General features: G+C 42.8%; 1 long non-coding RNA gene across 1 annotated transcript in view; it reads right to left on the bottom strand.

Moving 5' to 3' along the window:
- LOC141091399 (uncharacterized) overlaps positions 1-22,213 on the bottom strand; it is a 92,968-nt gene that overhangs the window by 13,279 nt on the left and 57,476 nt on the right. The gene's annotated exons all lie outside the window — the stretch shown is intronic.

Raw genomic sequence — 22,213 nt, 5'->3', positions numbered from 1 at the left:
TTCAAACTTTTATCGATAACAACTACAGGAATGCCTGTCACAAATAAAAATATGATGAAGAAGAAGAATAGGAAGAAGATGAAGAAGTAGAATATGAAGAAGAATAATAGTTGAATAAGAAGAATATGAAGAATGTAAAAAAAAGAATAATAGGAAGATGGTGAAGTAGAAGAAGATGAATAAGGTGAAGAAGTTGATGAAAAAGATGCTGCTGCTGACGATGATGAAGGAGAAAGTGTGGGAGAAGTAAAAAAGAATGTGAAGAGCATGGAAGTAGTTAAACATACATATCTGACAAAAAAATATAAAAGAGGTTAACATAGTCAATATGTTTGTAACGCCGAACGTCTTTAAAAAAAAAAAATAATTCCTGCTATTCCATTTGATTGGGCTAAACCTCTATGGCTTTATTGTCTCTTACATCTCCCACAATACATTAAACATTATTATTAGTTGTTTTTCTTCATGTAGAATTAACCGACAAGGAAAGAAAGGGTTTTTTTAAATTCCGTTATTTCTGTCCCATTGACTTGAATGGGACTTCCTGGATCGGAATCGGCGACACCCGATTCTTTTTGGATATCGGCCGATCCAATCTGATCTGATATTTTTCAATATCGGGTGGTATCGCTCAACACTAGTCACCGCTAATCATCTTAGTGCAGAAGGGTGCAAAGGTCCTTCAACTTTGTCCACTTCGCAAGTGTGAATTGCACTATGACCATACTGCGTTGTGCCTGGCTATGAAAAATGTCATACTGCACCAGGTCTCTGTGCTGGTGCCAGAGTCGCTGCAACATGTGCAGAGTTGAATTCCACAGTATGATCACATCCCGTATCAACCGGTTAACCAGTAGTTCAAAAGATCTCTATACCAACTGAAGAGGAATGGTGAAAGTGAGCCCACAACGACAGTGGTTTGTGCAGCAGTGCATTCAGGCTGGGACAGTGGCGGAGGAGTTGCTGTACCATCAGGTTAAGGATGCGAGCCATGCAAGGTAGGTGTGTAAGGTTGGCCCGGCGTTGGGGTGCCACCAGGTCTGCACCGTAATTGCACACAGCCTTCCCTGGCTCTGGGTTGAGTGTAGACAGTCATTGCTCATTTTTTGTCTATGTTTCAACGGACATAGGAACGTTTTTTGTCTACATCGAAAAACTGGACAAATTTTTAACTGCGTTTGCTCCGACACTGCTGCTGATGTGACAGCTCTATAGGGAAGATCGTCATGGGGCAATCGTTATCAATGGGATTACGTCAGACAGGGAGTATATTGTTGGTTTGTTTTTTTATTTTTTTGCAGGTGATCGATGGCTTCGACTGGATAGGTGTACGATAAAAATTTGGAAAAAATGTGTCGTGTTTTATTTAATTAAAATAGTAATGTTACATTAACCCCTTATTACCCCATATTCCACCGCTACACGGCAGTGGGAAGAGAGGGGCTAAGTGCCAGAATTGGTACAACTTAGAGATGCACCATTTCTGGGGCGGCTGCAGGCTGGTATTTGTAGCTGGGGGGGCAATATCCATGGCCCCTTCCTAGGCTATGAATATTAGCCCACAGCTGTCTGCGTAGCCTTTCTGGCTATAAAATATAGGGGGACCCCACATCATTTTTTGGGGGGTCCCCCTATTTTAATAGCCAGTAAAGGCTATGCAAACAGCTGAGGGCTGATATTTATAGCCTAAAATAATTTACCCACTGATAGCTTGTGTATGTTTAGAATTATGTTACATCATTTGTGTGATTAATTATTCATACCTATTTGGTTCACAATATTTTCATCTTTTTCTTCAAGGCTTTGGAATATAATGTTGCAAGAGTTAAAGCAACTTGTTGAAGTGTGTTTTACTACTTGTCAATTGTCATCTTTACAATTTCTCCATTCCGTGTGCGGCTAACCACGTCATTGATGTTATTGAGTTTCTTTGTCAAAAAAACAACAGCTACCACGTGCTTTTCCTATTAATTCATCAGGCTGCTGAAGTAGAGGTGAGAATAGGGACCTACATAACATTGGGGGACAGTAGTCAACATGACACTGTGCCAACACCCACTAGGGTATAGCTGCCAAGTTGACATAGTTTGTGCACAGCTGAACAGAGTTGTCAGAAAAACAAGATTTTGCTTCAATAACACGTTTGATGGATTGTCTTGTGGAAACACCCATATAGTATTATTATTATTTAGTTATTTATATAGCGCCAATAATTCCATGATGCTGTACATGACAAGGGGTTACATACATAGTAATAGATATCGTTTACCCCCAAAAAATTTACAATGATGGACTGTTACAGAGGGGAGAGGACCTTGTCCTTGCCGACTTTCATTCTGCGGGAGAATGGGAAAGAGACAGAAGGTGGAGGGTGTGGCACCTCAGGTGGTGGAGAGGTGGCAGCTCTTGTGGTGATGTAGAAGTCACATCTCCGACCACCACACTCTTCAACTGACATCTCTGGAAATGCATCCGAAATGTCAAAATCTCTAGCTTCAGTTATAGAAAACGCAAGGGCTCCTTTTAAACGTCATTGTCCAACCAGTTCAGTATTAGTAGGTGAGGGCTTGTCAGAATCCTGCCCAGGAACACCAGCCTTCAGTAGTTGCGAGTAGAGATGAGCGACTTTGCCCTTTTTCGGGTCAAGTCGGGTTTCACGAAACCCGACTTTCGCAAAAGTCGGGTCAAACGAAATTGGCCGATTATTGTGAAAACTCGAAGTCCGACTGAAACACAAAACCCAATGAAAGTCAATGAGGAAGAAAAGTCGGCAGTGAGTGGATGACAGGAAACACACCTACAGTGACCATTTTAATACCAAAAACACCAATTCTTATTCCTTAAGCTTGTCAACCTTAATTTATTTTATAATAATAGTTAGGCATTGAAAACTGTGGGTTATTTGGCTAAAGTTGTGGGGGAGGTAGTGCTGGCTCCAGATTTTCATGGGCCCAGGGCCAAAGAGTGTCACTGGGCTTCTTTTACACATGACACAATGCATGATCCTTTGATACGGCAGAGAAATAGCGGTACAGTACAATGAAAAATACTTCAATTCTTACATCACATGACTGATATCCATTTTAAATTCTCCAATAGCTCCATAAACAGACAGTATATTTCTCCATAAAGTTGTATGGCCACCGCATAGTGCGCCATACAGAGTAATGAGGCCCATATATTTCTCCATACAGAATCATTGGTCCCATATAATGTTCCATACAGTATATGATGAGCTCCACATAATGCTATAATATATATTGTTCACCATGGATGAAGCTCCAGTGTCTTATGGGCACAAATAATGCTCCATATATAATGGGCCCCATTTCTAATTCTCCAGTATATAATGGGCCCTGTAAATGCTGCTCCAGTGACTGATGTCCCCCTTTGGAATGCTCCAGTGTATGGTGGGCCCCAGATATCATTCTCCAGAGTATCGTGCTCCCCAAAAATTGCTCCCAACCTTTAAAACAATTAAATAAGTCTCCTCGCTAGGGAATCCCTGTACTCTGGACTCCTCGTCATCCCCATCTTCCATCTCTCTGCACTTGGACTGTTTAGGCAGAGGGCGTACAGACGTGATGTCATCGCGCACTTTGACCAGAATGTCACTGTCAGGAAAAGTGTTTGGATTCCGGGGGTGGTATGGTTGCAAAGCTGAACCTTAAAGGAATGTCCAGAAGGGCACCACCAGGACTGGAGCCTGCAGCTTAATTGGACTCAACACGGGCAACCTCAACCATGCCATCCACAAAAAAGCTGCACAGATTGCAAGCTTAATTACGTTAACGAGACTCAGGCATGCCCACGCGGTCCGCGTCCAGCTTACTAGAGGGACTCGCGAGATCGGCCAATAACAGGTCTGTCATGCCCTTACATGTCCGGGGCTGCACGCATGCTACAATGAAAGGAACAGCGTGTATCGCTTACAGGTGCGGATAACATGCTGAACCCCGTTAATGATGGGGATCTGGGATTACAATTCTTTCCTGCAAAGAAGCATTTCCCAGTAAGTGCAGGTCAACCGTAATTCCAGAATTAGGCCTAAACGGCAATCCAGAAAGAATGTGAAAAAATTAAGTGTCCAAACCACAGGTGTTGCAGCTTACTTAACAGCTGGGCTCCTCTGCTGAGTAGCACACAGTTCTTACATAAACAGGCGGCATAGCTTGGTTCACGGGTGGCCAACTCTGCTGAGTAGCATACACAGTTACTAGGCCCAAAGTATTAAGTGGTGTAAATGCAGTCAAAAACTGGTTCTTTCATAAACAGGCGGCATAGCTCAGTTCACGGGTGGGCTCCTCTTCAGAGTAGCAAATACAGTTACTAGGCCCAAAAGGATTTTCAGGACAATATGCGGTAAAAAATTATTAGAAACACACACGGTGTAGCTCCTTCACGGGTGTACTACACCGCTGGCTACCAGACACCGCTACTATGCCCTAAAACTGTCTATTATCATTGAAAACCATTATTAATGTGAAAAAAAGATACGCTTTTGTTTAACGAAACGTTCTCGAACTGAAACTCGAACAGCCGAATTTTAATCCAAGTGTTGTAGTTCGACGAACGGATCTAACACCGCCCAAAACAGCTAGAATTTGATCTTGGCCAACAGTTCCACTCAAACACCACTCATCTGTAATCAGGAGGCAGACTCAGACGGTCTCAGGCACAGTATGGATTCGACAAGATTGCAGAAAGTTGAGAAAGGGTACAGTATCACCGGATAACAGGTATATATAGCATAGTTTAAACATTTAAAATCTCCGTGTTTATTTCCGGAGTCCGACAAAGACACTCACAGCCTCAGTATGGATTAGACAACAATCTAAAAAGTAGAAAAAAGGAAATGTTTTTGAAGCATACACCAGTATACACTGTTGGGGTATTTTTAAATCTTCATATATATTTCTGTCTCAGTATGACAGTCCAGACTCTCCGCAAGAAGAAACGAGTTGGATAAAAGTACAGACATAAAGTCGAGTGATTGCAGAAATTTAAGAATTAATAATCACGGGAAAAACTCCCTGGAGAATTCTCAGAGGCGATGCTGACTCTCAATTACTTTGTGTGTGGAGACAGAGAAAACGGTTCTTTGTGAAGAAAGGGTTGCTGTATCGCAGTACTGTTGATCCCATCACCGTTACTCATCTCCATCAAATTGTGATCACAGGGAGAGATGTAGACATGGTCCTCACTGCCTATCATGATCTGTCAGGTAACTTTGGAGTGCAAAAGACAAAAGCTACAGGCTGTAGGCGATTCTATTGGATTGGCATGAGAGGACAAATTTAAAAATGTGGGCAGGAATGTCACACGTCTGTGAGTAGGAAAACTGTGAAAGCTGATGATATACCACCACTGCATCTCATTGTGAGTCGACGTCCATAAGAAATGGAAGCCATTCATCATCTGAAGCTAGAGCACGGCCAGCAGGACAGGGCATAGCTACGTCTTAACCATCATCTATCAGTTCACCAAATTTGTAGTGGCAGTCCCAGGGAAGTTTTTGACAGCCCAGACTACACAGCGGAGGAGCAGGGAGAGGTAAATATTGCAAATGGTGGGGCCCTGCCCAAGCAATGGGGGCACACTCATGGGCGTCGGTACTGGCACTGGGCCCCTCATAGTACGCCGGTGTGTCTGACGGCGGGTGTCCATCCCCACCATCAGATACACTTGATTGCACTATGAGGGACCCTGTGCCAGTGCCGGCGCCCAAGAGTCGGCCCACCCACCTGTCCAGGGCAACGGAACTCGCACAGTTGGATGTGCTAGGTGCTGACCCCGGCCATGGGGGGGGAGCAGCCCAATTAGGGAGGTTTACAAAATGGCATATGTTGAAGTTGGACATTCATCTGCTGCAAAAGGCGAAATTGGGCAAGTGCGAGGAAGAGGAGGACCAAAGCAAGTCATTTTTCTGGCAACCTAGGTGTCATCAGGGGAAGGTGGGACAAAATCCTTTGAAACCCATGCATGGTTCATTTTAATGAAGGCTAGATCATCAACATTTTGGGTCGACAGACGGGTCTTTTTTTCTGTTAGGATTGAGCCAGCAGCACTGAAGACTCTTTCCGATAGCACACTAGCAGCAGGGCAAGCAAGCACTTGTAAGGCATATTGTGCCAATTCAGGCCAGGCGTCCAGTTTAGAGGCCCAATAGTCAAAGGGGAATGATCTGTGAGGGAGAACATCGATATGGGAGGAGAAGTAGTTTGTAACCATAGTTGACAACTGCTGTCTCCTGTCACTTTCAATCGATGCAGTATTACCAGTCGTGTGAGCGGGACTTGAAAAATCAGTCCACAACATGGTCATGAAACCCCTGTCTCCAACGCCACTTCTGATGTGTGCACCACGAACACCTCTTCCATGTTTCCTCCCATGGCTCGTTTTAGAACCATCACCGCTGCTGTGTGCTGGGAATGCCTCATCAAACGGTTTACCAGAGTTGCTTGTTTGTTAGCCAATATTAGGTCATGGTTCTCCTGTGGCATGATGTTTTGGAATTTGCCTTTATAGCGTGGATCCAGGATGCTGGCCAACCAGTAGTCATCATCGTTCATCGTTTTGGCCATGCAGGGGTCCCTTTTTAGGATCTGCAAGGCATAATCTGACATGTGGACCAATGTTCCAGGTGTCAATGATGCACTGTGAGTGCTGGGTGGAGGAGCACTTTCTGGAAAATCCACATCCCTCCAGTCACGCAAAAACCATGTACCAGACCTTGCCACGCAAACACTTTCTCTTGCCCCATGAGAAGCATCCTCCTCCCCTAAATAATTATCCCCATCATCATCCTCCTCCTACTCTTCCTCTTCTTCCTCCACCTCATCCAGGAGAAAGCCTGGAGCAGACAATGGCTGATTGTCATCAAGGCTTCCCTCCTCCTCTTCCTCATCCTCCTCGGCTGCAGACGCCTGCTCCTTAATGTGCGTCAAAGTTTGCATGAGCAGACGCATAAGTGGGATGCTCATGCTTATGATGGCTTCGTCTGCGCTTACAAGTCGTGTGCATTCCTCAAAACACTGAAGGACTTTACAGAGGTCTTTCAGCTTCGACCACTGCACACCCGACAACTCCATGCCTGCCCTCAAAGTGCCTGGCCGTGTATCCTCCCTCAAATGCATTACAGCCTGCCTCTGTTCACACAGCCTCTCAACCATGTGCAGGGTGGAGTTCCACCATGTTGCAACGTCGATAATTAGGCGGTGCTTGGGAAGTTGGAGCAATCGCTGCAGCTTCTGCGTACGACTGGAGTGTACGGGCGACCGGTGGACGTGCAAGCACAGTCTTCAGACCCTCTGGAGCAGGCCTGTTAACTCCGGATAATTATTGAGGAAGCACTGCACCACCAGGTTCAAGGTGTGAGCCAGGCAAGGTATGTGTCGGAGTTTTGAAAGGGCTATGGCTGCCACAAAATTCCGGCCGTTATCACAAACTACCTTGCTGCCTCAAGATGTAGACTGCCCATCCATGACTCAGTTTGTCGCTGCAAGTAGTCGGCCAGTACCTCCGCGGTGTGTCTGTTGTCGCCCAAACACATCATCTTCAACACAGCCTGCTGACGCTTACCACTAGCTGTTCGATAGTGGGACACCGAGTGTGCAACACTGGCAGCTGCGGATGGAGTGCTCGTGCGACTGCGCTCTGTGGACGAGCTTTTGCTTCTGGAGGAGAAGGAGGAGGCGGGTTGAATGCCTACACCCAACTGTTTCCCAACTGCCGTGGGCTAGGCAGCACTGTCCCACTGCCGCTGTCCCCTGTGGACCCTGCATCCACCACATTAACCGAGTGTGCAGTGAAGGACACGTAACGGCCATGGCCATGCATACTGGACCATGTATCTGTTGTGAGGTGAACCTTTCCACTCACTGATTGCTTGAGTGCATGGACAATGTGGTCTTTCACATGAAGGTGGAGGGCTGGGATGGCTTTGCGAGAAAAGAAGTGCTGACTGGGTAGGCCATAGCGTGGTACTGCGTAGGCCATGAGTTCGCGGAAAGCTTTGCTTTCAACCAACCGGTAGGGCATCATCTCTGACGAGATTAGCTTGGCAATGTGGGCGTTCAAACCCAGTGTACGCGGATGAGAGGATGAGTACTTTCTTGTCCTACTCATAGTCTCTGGTAGGGTGAGCTGGACTTGAGAGCTGCATATGGTGGAACTAGCGGTGGACATGGCGGACTGAGGGAGGGTTGATGATGGTGATGGAGTTGGTGTTCTTTCTGATGGTCTAGATTCAGTCTTTCGTAGCAATAACATTGTGATTCCCTGACTGCTTTGGCCTTGCAATGACACCTCAACATTTGCTGCTGGTGGTGTGCTAACTGGTGGGCTTATAGTGGGGGAAGTGATGTAGCGTTGCTGACTACCTTCATTGGGAGCAGTTGCACATGTGGTACATGAGGTTTGGTAGTCCGTCCACGCTTGCAAGTGCATGGTGGTTAAATGTCTATGCATGCAACTGGTATTCAAATTTCTCAGATTTTTCCCTCGGCTAAAGGTCTTTGCGCACTTCTTACAGATAACCTTTGCCTGATCATTAGGATTTTGTTCAAAAAAGTGCCATACTGCACTCTTCCCACTATGGAAGACATTTTGAGGCCTTGCACGCTGTGCTAATTTGAATGTCTGGCCTAGCTGTCCTGCAACTCTTTTGGTTTTTGTAACCCGTTTTTGGACTGCTCCGGGCCTGCCAGATAACAGCTGTTGTGATGTCGATGCCTGCTGCGGATGCTCCTCCTCCTCTTCTGAGCTATTGGCATCGGCACCCTCTTCCCCCAATGGATGCCAATCTAGGTCAACAACTGGGTCATCCATCACCTCTTCTTCAATGTCATGTGCACCTTCCTCTGTGTCACCGTGTATGGTAGTATAGTATGCGGGAAGGGGCACCTGAGTTTCATCAGGGTCAGATTCTGGCTCAGTACACTGCGAGGACAATGTAGTGCTCTGAGTGAATGTACCAGCAGATAAATCTAGCAGTGGCTGTGCATCAGTGCACTCCATGTCAGATTCTTCTTGGACTGGGTAATTCACGATTTGATTTGATAACCCAGGCATGGTATGTGAAAAGAGCTCCATGGAGTAATCTGTAGTGTGGCCTGCCGCATCCTTTACTTTTGGTAGGGGTGAAGGACACAAGGAAAGGTGTGGTTCCTGACCATGAGCCTCCAATGACGACTCAGTGCTTTTATTTTTTGAAACTTCAGAAGAGGAGGCGATAGAGCTGGAGGCTGTGTCAGCAATGTAAGCCAACACTTGTTCCTGAAGCTCCGGCTTTAAAAGCGGTTTACCTACTCCCAGAATAGGGAACCTTCAAGGCCTTGTGGAGCCAGATGATGATGCAGGCTCAACACCTCCTGCATTAGGTGCTATTGTGCTTTTGCCACTACCAGCAGATCCACCACCACCACCAACACCATCATTACCAGCTGGCAACCCCCGCCCACTTCCACGGCCTCTTCCAACACACTTCCTTATTTTTAGGAAAATGTACCCAAAATACCACCAGCAATATGGTACTGTAAAACAAGGTACAAGGTGTAAATAGGACTGGGGAGAATTTGAATCTCCCTACAGACTTGAGGACACTGAACTATTATCTCATGCCCAGTGTATATTACACCTCAATATAACAGGCTGAAATTGGATGGTGTATAAAATGTCTTTATAGGACTGGGGAGAATTTGAATCTCCCTACAGACTTGATGACACTGAATTATTATCTCAGGCCCAGTGTAGATTACACCTCAATATAACAGGCTGAAATTGGATAGTGTATAAAATGTCTATATAGGACTGGGGAGAATTTGAATCTCCCTAGAGATTTTAGCAAGCTGACAATGATGCTCTCAGTCCCAAGTATGGCAGCAGGCAGCCTAATAAGCAGGACTGCTGCACACATAAGTGTGGAAAAATGAACGCTTGGTAACTGTGCAGAAAAGAGGATGAAAAGTATTTTTGCTTTTAAAAAAGCAGTTTGCACAGCAGTGTGAAAACAGCAATGCAGCTATCAGGGAGCCTTATAAGGCAGCCTAATAACCAAAAGAGCTGATGCACCAAAATATAGCCTCCCCTGTCACTGCACACTAACTGGTGTATTGTACAGGCAAAATCGCTAGCAGCAGAAGCAGTTTTTTGTATCTTCTTCCCTGCCTAACGCTCTCCCTACAGTATCAGCAGCAGCAGCAGCAGCTCTCCCTATTCTGAGATCAGCAGAAGTAAGATGGCGGTCGGGGTGCATGCCCTTTTATAGCCCCTGTGACCCCACACAAAGCAAGCCAATCACTTGCATGCCCCTCTCAAAGATGGTGGTGACCGCTGCCTATGTCATCGCGCTGCCCACAGTGTGCGTCCTCCATCATGGACTGAAAAAGGGCGTTGATGCATAATTTGAAACGTGACTTTGGCGCTCTGGTTGTCAACCTCATGGCCGACCTCACGCTATGGTCGGGTTTCGTTTCATGAAACCCGACTTTTGCAAAAGTCGGCAATTTTTGAAATTGACCGACCCATTTCGCTCAACTCTAGTTGCGAGTCCTGTCCCCGTGATCTTCAACGTTATCTTGCTATGGCTCTTCCAGGCATGATTTCATCAAGAAGATTTAGCCTTTGTAATACAGAGACATAGTACAATACAGAGTACAACACTGCCTAAGGGTTCACCCTCTGCTACTCAGGCTTTCTATCTGTGCAGTGACTGCCTCTAGGCTGAAGATGATGATGGTGGTAGTAGTTGGAACATTTAACACAGTCATGAAGCTGCCAGAACAACTTGAAACAGAAATCTTTTTACCAACATACCCCACTGTAAAATTTTTTTTTTTTTTGGATAAAAAAGAGTGACGAGAATGACAGACTGCAAAAAAAAGGGAATTTAGGCCTAAAATGCCTCAATTTTTGGCACACGGATGTATGAGGCATGTCAGAGATAGACCCCAAAGTAAAATGTGGCCTGTTTTTTTAAAAAAATGCAACATAGTGCTGTATATAACTTGAGTACCAGACAGGAAAACACTGGAGTACCGGCCTAAAAACCACAAATTTTTATCACACGGACGTATGAGGCGTGTTACAGATATACCACACTGTAAAATATGTTTGTTTGTTTTTTTGGTGAATGCAAAAGAGTGCTGGATATAACGAGAGTGACAGACTACCCAAAAAGGGAATTTAGGCCTAAAATGTCTCAATTTTTGGCACACGGATGTATAAGGCGTGTCAGAGATATACCCCACTGTAAAACGTGGCTTGTTTTTTTAAAATACTTCAACATAGTGCTGTGTATAAGTACTGTGACACCGAGGACAAAAAAAGAAAACTGTCGTAAACTGGCCAAACTTTGAGCATGCACAGGTACGAGCTGGCACAGAGATACCACACTGAAAAACGTGTGACCTATATTTTTTTTTTAGCTAAATACTGCTGTATATAAGTACAGTGACACCCAGGACAAAAAAAGAAAACTGCCGTAAACTGGCCAAACTTTGAGCATGCACAGATATGAACTGACACAGAGATATCACACCGAAAATGTGAGGCCTGTTTTTTTTTCTTTTTTGGCTAAATAGTGCTGACGGATGGATGAGGCATGTCACAGATATACCACACTGTAAAATATGTGGTCTGTATGTACTTTTTTTTGGGGGGGGTTCAGCAAAATAGTGTCAAGAAATTGTGTAAGACACTCAAAAAAAATCTACTCAACCGTACCACATAAAAATTAAATATTTCTATGCGCACTCAAAAGGGATGTTTGGGACCCCTTTAAAATTGGTGGATTTTCATGCTGTGCTAGGAAAAGGATCTGGCTGTATTGTGCACTGTCCAAAAGCAAATGGAGGGAAAAAAAAGTGCTCTGGATTGCTTTGCAATAAAAAAAAGCTCTATTAGCCATGGCAAAAAAATTTTTCAAAGCCAATTACACCTGTGGCTAGGTATATACGGCCAATATATCCTACAGGTAGCAGCAGTAGCACCAGAACACGGGAAGGGAATGGACCCTCTTGATGTACAGTTGTGGCCAAAAGTATTGACACCCCTGCAATTTTGTCAGATAATACTCAGTTTCTTCCTGAAAATTATTGCAAACACAAATTCTTTGTTATTATTATCTTCATTTAATTTGTCTTAAATGAAAAAACACAAAAAGAATTGTCCTAAAGCCAAATTGGATATAATTTCACACCAAACATAAAAAAGAGGGTGGACAAAAGTATTGGCACTGTTCGAAAAATCATGTGATGCTTCTCTAATTTGTGTAATTAACAGTACCTGTAACTTAACTGTGGCACCTAACAGGTGTTGGCAATAACTAAATCACACTTGCAGCCAGTTGACATGGATTAAAGTTGACTCAACCTCTGTCCTGTGTCCTTGTGTGTACCACATTGAGCATGGAGAAAAGAAAGAAGACCAAAGAACTGTCTGAGCACTTGAGAAACCAAATTGTGAGGAAGCATGAGCAATCTCAAGGCTACAAGTCCATCTCCAAAGACCTGAATGTTCCTGTGTCTACCGTGCGCAGTGTCATCAAGAAGTTTAAAGCCCATGGCACTGTGGCTAACCTCCCTAAATGTGGACGGAAAAGAAAAATTGACAAGAGATTTCAACGCAAGATTGTGCAGATGTTCGATAAAGAACCTCGACTAACATCCAAACAAGTTCAAGCTGCCCTGCAGTCCAAGGGTACAAAAGTGTCAACCCGTACTATCCGTCGGCGTCTGAATGAAAAGGGACTGTATGGTAGGAGACCCAGGAAGACCCCACTTCTTACCCCGAGACATAAAAAAGCCAGGCTGGAGTTTGCCAAAACTTACCTGAAAAAGCCTAAAATGTTTTGGAAGAATGTTCTCTGGTCAGATGAGACAAAAGTAGAGCTTTTTGGGCAAAAGGCATCAACATAGAGTTTACAGGAGAAAAAAAGAGGCATTCAAAGAAAAAAACACGGTCCCTACAGTCAAACATAGCGGAGGTTCCCTGATGTTTTGGGGTTGCTTTGCTGCCTCTGGCACTGGACTGCTTGACCGTGTGCATGGCTTTATGAAGTCTGAAGACTACCAACAAATTTTGCAGCATAATGTAGGGCCCAGTGTGAGAAAGCTGGGTCTCCCTCAGAGGTCATGGGTCTTCCAGCAGGACAATGACCCAAAACACACTTCAAAAAGCACTAGAAAATGGTTTGAGAGAAAGCACTGGAGACTTCTAAGGTGGCCAGCAATGAGTCCAGACCTGAATCCCATAGAACACCTGTGGAGAGATCTAAAAATGGCAGTTTGGAGAAGGCACCCTTCAAATATCAGGGACCTTGAGCAGTTTGCCAAAGAAGAATGGTCTAAAATTCCAGCAGAGCATTGTAAGAAACTCATTGATGGTTAACTGAAGCGGTTGGTCGCAGTTATTTTGGCTAAAGGTTGTGCAACCAAGTATTAGGCTGAGGGTGCCAATACTTTTGTCTGGCCCATTTTTGGAGTTTTGTGTGAAATGATCAATGTTTTGCTTTTTGCTTCATTGTCTTTTGTGTTTTTTTCATTTAAGACAAATTAAATGAAGATAATAATACCAAAGAATTTGTGATTGCAATCATTTTCAGGAAGAAACTGAGTATTATCTGACAGAATTGCAGGGGTGTCAATACTTTTGGCCACAACTGTATGCAATGATCTATATACACATATACAGTGCCTGCAGACCTTGCACTGCTGTGTATAGAGCGACGTACACTACCCTGCCTACCTATCACTGGAACGTATATACACCGGAAATACTCCTTAGAAGGACTGCTGTTTTATCTGGATTTGAGTAGTTTATGATAGTAGATCCCACACTGAATAATAAATCCCCAATTCAGACCCTGTCTCGGCAGCAGCTCTCCCTACACTATCTAAATCCGGAGCTGAATGCACAGAGCAGGGCAACGTCCAGTCTCTTATCAAGAGAAAAAAAAGGAGAAATTCCCAGCTTCCAAAAGATCCATAATTTATTGTGTAAAAACAAAGTTGACAGAGTTCACATGAATGTCAGAGTGACGCGTTTCGAACACTAGACCTGTGTTCTTTTTCAAAATGTACTGTGTTGCATTTTTGTGGACTCGGCACAGCGCCAAAAAGGCGCAAGCGCCGGCACAATCAGCCCAGTGCACGTCAGCGTACCCAACACTAACTATAGGGTACGCTGATTGCATGCAGCGTCATGCAATCAGAGGAGGAGCTGACCGGAGGAGTCACGGCCGGGGGAGGAGCTTAGCAGCGGCCCTGGGCTGCACCTCCGAACGCTAGTCTGAAACTAGCCTAACATGATAATTTTGCAGCTATATTTCTTAATTTTGATATGTGTTCCATTTGAATTCTTCTAAAAAATCAAAAACATTCCCTTACATGTTTCATACACATTGTTCCACAATTATGAAAAATGGTGTATCTTCTTCCAAATCTTTAGAGTAGGCACTTCATCTACAACCCTCCACATTTATGGTATGTCATGTATGATGAATTTGCTGCAAATTACTGCAGTGTACCTCACCAATGTTAGATAACAGCGTAAGACCTTGCGTCCAATTTTGCTGATGTTTTTTCTGCATGAGTTTTCTGCATGATTTTTGCTACATTTGTCTTGTACATTGATATTTACACCCTCAGCCCCCAATCCAGTTTTCAACTTCATGACAAGGCCAAATTTTACAATTCTGACCAGTGTCACTTTATGTGGAAATAATTCTGGAACACTTGATACTAAGAATGTTTTTCCATGACATATTGTAATTGATGATAGTGCTAAAACTAGTTTGATATGACTACAGTTTATTTGTGAAATTATCTGACAGTTGGCAAAATTTTGAAAATGTTGCAATTTTTAAAATTTTAATTCTTATGCCCTTAAACCACAGAGATATTTCATACAAAATAGTTAATACATAACATTTACCACATGTGTACTTTACATCTGCATCATTTTTTAAACATAATTTTATTTTCTTAGGAAGTTAGAAGGGTTAAAGGTTGATCAGCAATTTCTCATTTTCCAACAAAATTTACAAAACCATTTTTTAAGGGACCACATCACATTTATCACATTTGAAGTTACTTTAAAGGGCCTAATCACAAAAAGTACCCAAAGGTCACACCATTCTAAAACCTGCATCCCTCAAAGTCCTCAAAACCACATTCAAGAAGTTTATTAACCCTTCAAGTGCTTCACAGGAATAAATGTAATGTGGAAGGAAAAAATGTAACTATTTTTCGCAAAAATTAGCCCAAATTTTTTAAATTCACAAGGGTAACAGGAGAAAATGGACCTCCAAATTTGTTGAGAAATTTCTCCAAAGTGCATCAATACCCAATATGTGGGGGGAAAAGTACTGTTTGGACAGATGGCAGGGCTCAGAAGTGAAGGAGCACCATTTGACTTTTTGTATACAAAAATGTCTAAAATCGAAAATGGACACCATGTCGCATTTAGAGAGCTTGTGATGTGTTTAAACTGTGGAAATCTTCTACAGGTGACTTTATTTTGGAAACTAGACCACTCAAGGAATCAATCTAGATGTGTCATGAGTAGTGATGGGTGAACCAGAACTATAAAGTTCGGTGCCCGTACCGAACAACTACTGTTCAGGCACAGACACCGAACATGGACTTCACAAGGAATGACATGACAAGGCAGCAAACACGGTTTCTGATCAGCAGTAAAATCATTACTGCTGGTCAGACAGCCGCAGCTCCCACTGTTGTGAACACCAGAGGGAGCCCGGAAGGAGAACTCACAACTGGTAGACCAGAAAGGTCTACCAGTTGTGAGTTCTCCTTCCGGGCTCCCTCTGGTGATAAAACAGGAGGTAGTGAGGTTGATTTAATTAGTAGAGATCTGCCACCTGATGATGAGGATAACTATTGGATCTCTGGAATCTCAGACTGGATTTAAGACAGCCAACGCCCTATTCTGGTGCTGATGATTCCTTCTGGCTTTTCAGGTCTTGGTTTTCAGCTCTGTTCCAGTCATCTCAAGCTAAATGTTTCTGCTAATGTTCACACTTGATTTTGTTGGTCTATTCAGTTTTTTCCACTCTTATTTATCTGTATTTGCCAATTTGCTTTTTGTCCCTTATTAGATTGGCCTCTTTTTGCTCTGTCTCAGAATATTTCAGAGTGCTGATGTAGTGGGAGAAGTCTAGTGACTTCAGGGTTAATTTTGTTATCAGAAGTGTTGGACATTATAAATGTGCAGATAAATGAGAGAAAGACACAGAGAGGTGCAGTTTCTTTACCTTTTACTGGCAATTGGTTGTAGTCCGGAGTACCACATGCAGGTGATGGAATGAGTCTGGCTCGCCTGGAGGCATTCAGGGGATCCACCTTGCCAGGTGGGGATTTAGGACCTTCCTTTCTGCGTTATGTGTTTGGGTCTCCGCTGTATATAACTATGCTGCGACCCTCTATTCGTGATTGTTTCACTAACCTGTACAGCTGTCAGCGTGAGCCTACTCCAGGGGTACCGTTCTCTTCATCGTCGGCCCTGGGCTCCTTATCTGCTGCCATGCCCTCAGGTGATTAATGTGCACAGGAATTTACAATCCCCTGTACTTTCAGATTCGGCTATAAGGGCGTACAGTTCCTGTCAGTCTAGGACTCTGATGTCCCTTTTCTCTTTATTAGCGTTTCACTCAAGGGTCTGCTATATGCAATATTTTAGCTTCCCTAGAGTCTCTCAGTCTCTGCTCTTGTCCTTTCCCTCTTCACAGATCAGCTCTGCCTATCGAGCTCCTCTCAGCTCGGCTTCCTGTCTTCATCTGACAGGATCTTCCAGAAAGATCTCTTTACCTCACGTCCTCACGTTTGAACTGTCATCTTTCCTCACAGCTCACAGCTGTTACATTTCCATGACAACTCCCTCAGCTGATTTCCAGCTGACTCCCAAACCCCCTCTGCTGGCCAGAATTTATAAGGCATCTCCCTTTTCTGACCTGCTGCAGGAAATTGTAATTTAATCTATTACCTGGCATGGGGGTCCCTTTCTGCCTCCAAGCATGACTTCACCTCTTAGAGGGAGGTGATGTCACTGTGACAACCGAACTCTGGGGTGTCACAATGCGATTAGAGAGATACCTGATTTATATCTTTTCTTAAGTTTGGCTGCTGTCACACACTAGAAAACACACTTTTTTTGCAAAAATATTTTTTGCATCACAGTATTTTAAGGGCTATAATTTTTCCATATTTCTTTAGACAGAGTCATATAAGGGCTTCTTTTTTGTGGGATGAGTTTTTCTAGTTATCATTTTTCATTTTTGGGCACAAGACAATTTTTGATCGCTTTTTATTCTGATTTTTAGGAGGCAAAATGAACAAAAACAAGCAATTCAGAAATTGCTTTTTTTTGGGAGGGTTTTAGGCCATGCCGCATATGATAAAATTGATAAAACAGGTCTATTATTCAGATCAGTATGATACCCCATTTGAATAATATTTTATGTTTTGGCACTTTTACACAATAAAAACTTTTATAGGAAAAATATTTTTGCATCACTTTATTCTGTGAGCTAAAACTTTTATTTTTCCGATGATGGAGCTGTATGGTGACTTGCTTTTTGATGGACAAGATGACATTTTCAGTTATACCATTTTTGTTTAAATTTTTTTTTTTATCGCATTTTATTCCTCTTTTTGTTTGGCAGTATGATGAAAAAGCATTTTTTTTGTCTTGTTTTTTCCTTTTTTAGGTTGTTCACTGAAAAAGTTAATTAGTGAGACAGTTTTATAAGTCGGGCTGTTACGGATGTGTTGATACTAAATTTATATTTTTTGTTTATTTTTTACACAAAAATACTTGTTAATGGATACAATATATTTTTATTTTTTTTTTTATTATTTTGTAATTTTTTTTAAATCTTTTCACATTTTTTTTTAAATTGTCCCATTAGGGGACTTTCACTTTTTGCAGTCTGATCACAGTTTTAAAGCAAAATGCTGCGGATTCTTTTTCCTTATGTTATATTTGTCCCTGGGACCAAGACTGGAACACTCGGCACCCTGTACCACTATTTTCCTGATATTGTGCTTCTGTTTTCTAATGTATTTGTATGTATTTAACTCCAACACTACTCATGTGAGATAAAGGAGTCAAGGTGTCAAATACCAGGAGAGCACATCAAAGGCAAAAGAATGGTAAGAATGCAAAGTGTGAGGTAAGGCAGCAAAGGTCAAACTACATCAAAAGCAAAGGGGATTACAAAAAAAATGGTCAAAAGGCAAAGTCCGAGGTCAGGCAAAAATGATCAAAATAGCAGGACTCAAAGAACAAGTCACACACACCACTGATCAAAGCTACCACTGGCAATGGTCTGAATTAGCTAAATAGCCAGATAATCACCCTTAAAGGGTGATTTCTGGTGGAAACCCAGCAGGCATGACCAGAAATGGTGGTTAGGCTGTCACTCACAATACTAACAGCCCTGCAAGCCCCTGCATCTGATTGGGTAGCTGAGCTGTTACAATACTGACAGCCCAGCACGCCCATGATGCTAAAGAGTGACTGAGCTGTCTCTCACTGCGTCCCTAATGGCCCCGTCACACATAGCGATCTCGCTAGTGAGATCGCTGCTGAGTCACAAGTTTTGTGACACAACAGCGATCTCACCAGCGAGATCGCTGTGTGTGACAGCGATCAGCGACCGGCCCCCCTGCCGGTATCGCTGATCGCTCTTGGAAAGCCCTGGACATTTCTTTGATCGCTGGTCTCCCGCTGGCCAGCACGCATCGCTGCGTGTGACAGGCGGGAGACCAGCGATCAGCTGGTAACTAACATACACATCAGGTATCTAAGGGATGTGCGTCCCTTAGATACCCGATGTGTACCTTAGTTACCAGCACGCTGATGCAGGAAGCTGGTAACTAAGGTACACATCGGGTTTGTAAGTGACGCACGCCCCTTAGATACCCGATGTGTACCTTAGCTACCAGCTCCCTGCACCAGCTCGCTGGTAACTAAAGTATTCAGTGATGCCGTGCACTCGGCGTCGCTGGTGCTGATCACTGGTGAAGCTGTCTGTTTGACAGCTCACCAGCGATCATGTAGCGACTCACCAGCGATCCTGACACGATGATATCGTTGTCGGGATCGCTGGTGAGTTGCTATGTGTGACGGGGCCCTAAGACACCGTGAAGGGTGTAATCATGACAGTATTAAAATGCATTCCTAAATATGTCATACTTCACCCAAAATATTACCCATGCCCACTTTCCTTACCTTTTTTTTTGTTTTAATGGAGCTGTGAATGTAGCCCCTTCATGAGGCATACAATCTAAATTCGCTAACAGAATATCTTTGGAATATAGGGAAAAAATGAAGTACCCAGGCAAAACCCGCGCAAACACGGGTAGAACATACAGATGCCTTGCAGATGTTGTCCTTGATGGCATTTGAACCCATTACCCTAGCACTGCAAGACCACAGTACTATTTGTGGAGCCTTGTGCAGTATGTTCCAGTTTACACCAAACCTGTAAAGTTATAGGTTTATACCGAGGCTGTATGTTGATTGTATTACTCTTTCCTTGATGTCACAATAAAATTATTATTTTTTATTTATAGAAATTCCATGAATTAATGCACTTTTAATCGCACTCCACTAACCATTGAGGTTAACCTCTGTTACTGAGCTATACCCTTGTTGTTGCTCTTTTGAGATGACACAGATCATTCTTTCTTCTCCCATCTGACTTCTTTTCTCACTTCCAGCTTGCGCCTGCATTTAGAGCTTTTAATATTCATTTGCTTTGGTGCTCTCAAGCTGCCAGGTTTTATAACACACCGGCCAAGATCTGGTGCCTCAGCAGAGCCTTCACTCCATCTTGGGCCAGCCCTGATTTTAATTGCTGGCGACAAGGACAGACAGTGGGTCCACATGGGATGCATTCAAAGCAGGGACCTAAGGCCTGGTGTCACAGTCACCATCCGCAAACACAGACACCCAAACAGACAAACATTAGATGGAAACAAAAACAGAAATAATTACATTGACATTACCCAGCTTTATGCCCTTGGCTTCCCAATTCAGTTTAAAATGCATGCAACTGAACTGCTGAGGCTGTTGTCTACTTTTCTCATAAATCCTGATATGTGCTTGCATAATATTATAGTGATGTAACTTATCTGCAACTTAGTAAAACAAAGGTGGGGAAAATTCAACCTTTTTTAAGGATCGGAAAACTGAAAAGGAGAAAAAAATCAAAGCAGTTAGTGAAATGCATGAATGATATAAAGAAAATATAAAACTTGTTACTTAAAGGGAATCTGTGAGCAGGTTTTTGCTGCCTCATCAGAGAGCAGCCTGGTGTAGGCAAAGAGAAGTTGAATCCAATGATGTATCACTTAGATTACTGGGTGCAGCCGTTCTGACACAATCAGAGTTTTCAAATTTAGTAATACCGCAAAGCTGAGGAAGATGTCACCGCCCGCACCAGGTTCTGTATATACAAGATCCATAGACAGGAAGGTATCTATCACAGAAAGGGGAGGAGTTGGGTCAGGAGGCAAGTGATGCTGTTTCCAAGCAATGATAAGCTCCTGGTGCTAAAACAATCATTTCAAACAAACAATGGCACAGAGCTTGATAAAAGGGGCATTGCTGAAATCTGTGTTTTAACCCCTACAGCATGCTGTATTCAGCTTACTTAGCAAAAACCTGTTGATAGATTCCCTTTAAGAAACACATTGGTGTTTTTGGTGAGTGTTTGACTCTGCTTAGTTTCACTGCACAAAAAAACACAGCGTCTTACAGATCCAGCATAATCGATGGGATTGTATAGAAATGCCATGTGTACTGTGCTGATATTTTGTTTTAATAGCCCTCAGTGTCTGTACTTTTATGTATTATGGCTGATAACCGGTTCATGCGGTATAAGTGATTAGGCGACTTTATTCTTCAGGTCGGTGCGATTACAGCGATACCAGATATATATCCGGTTTTTATGTTCAGCTGCTGTCACACACTAAAGACACTGTTCATTGCAAAAATTAGTTTTTGCATCACCATATTTTGTGAGCTATAATTTTTCTATATTTTGGCCCACAGAGTCATGTGAAGGCTTATTTCTTGTGGGACGAGTCGACGTTTTTATTGGTATCATTTTTATGAGCATGACTTTTTTGATTGTTTCTATTCCGAATTTTGGAAGGCAGAATAAACAAAAACTAGCAATTCAGGAATTTTTTGGGGGGTGGGTTTTATGCCATTTTGTGTGTGGTAAAATTGATAAGGCAGTTTCATTCTTTGGATCAGTACAATTATAGCGATACCTCATTTATATATTTTGACGCTTTTCCACAATAAAAATTTTATAAAAAAATTATTTTTGCATCACTTTATTCTGAAAGCTATAATTTTTTTATTTTTCAGCTGATGGAGCTGTATGGCGACTTTTTTTGTGGGACAAGATGACTTTTTCAGTAGTACTATGTTTATTTATATCCATCTTTTTAATTGTATGTTCGGCGTTATGATAAAGCATTATTTTTGCCTTGCTTTTTATTTTTTATGGGGCTCACTAAAGGGGTTAATTAGTGGAACAGTTTTATAGGTTGGTTTGTTGTGGATGCGGTGATACCAAATATGTGTACTTTTATTGTTTATATGTTTTTCATACAAACAATTATTTATGGATACAATATCGTTTGACTTTTTTATTATTTTATATTTTTTAAAAATACATTTTTAGAATTATTTAAAAATATGTATTTTTTTACTTTTCTTAACTTTTTTTACTTTGTCCCACTATGGGACTATCATTTTTTGCAGGCTGATTGCTTATACAGCATAGGGATGCAGCAGCTGTCATCCCTCTCCCGGCTCTCGGAATGCTGTGATCGCGTTCAATTGCAGCATTTAGGGGGTTAAAGTGCCAGGAGCATTGTGTGACCACTGCTGGCACTTAGTACTGGGAGTCAGCTATCACAATCAGCTGACATCCGGCGGTAATCGCCCGTGTGCGCAGGCAATCGCGATGACGTAATAATCTGTCCCTGGTCAAATAGGCACAGGGACATATTATTGCGACAAATGTCAGAAAGAGGTTAATAAAATTCAAGAAGAATTCAATAGTACTTGAATTTATCTGCTCCCCTTTAACATGTACACTGTTAACATTTGTAAACTTGTCTAAATTCCTATGAAGGTAAAGTTTTTCCTTGTGGAGAGTGACATGCTGGCC

Source organism: Dendrobates tinctorius, unplaced genomic scaffold (genome assembly GCF_039654945.1).
Source record: "Dendrobates tinctorius isolate UK_male_01 unplaced genomic scaffold, ASM3965494v1 ptg000051l, whole genome shotgun sequence".
Lineage (NCBI taxonomy): Eukaryota > Metazoa > Chordata > Amphibia > Anura > Dendrobatidae > Dendrobates > Dendrobates tinctorius.
Note: the sequence above shows the minus strand (reverse complement) of the source record. Positions and strands in the feature narration are given on the sequence as shown.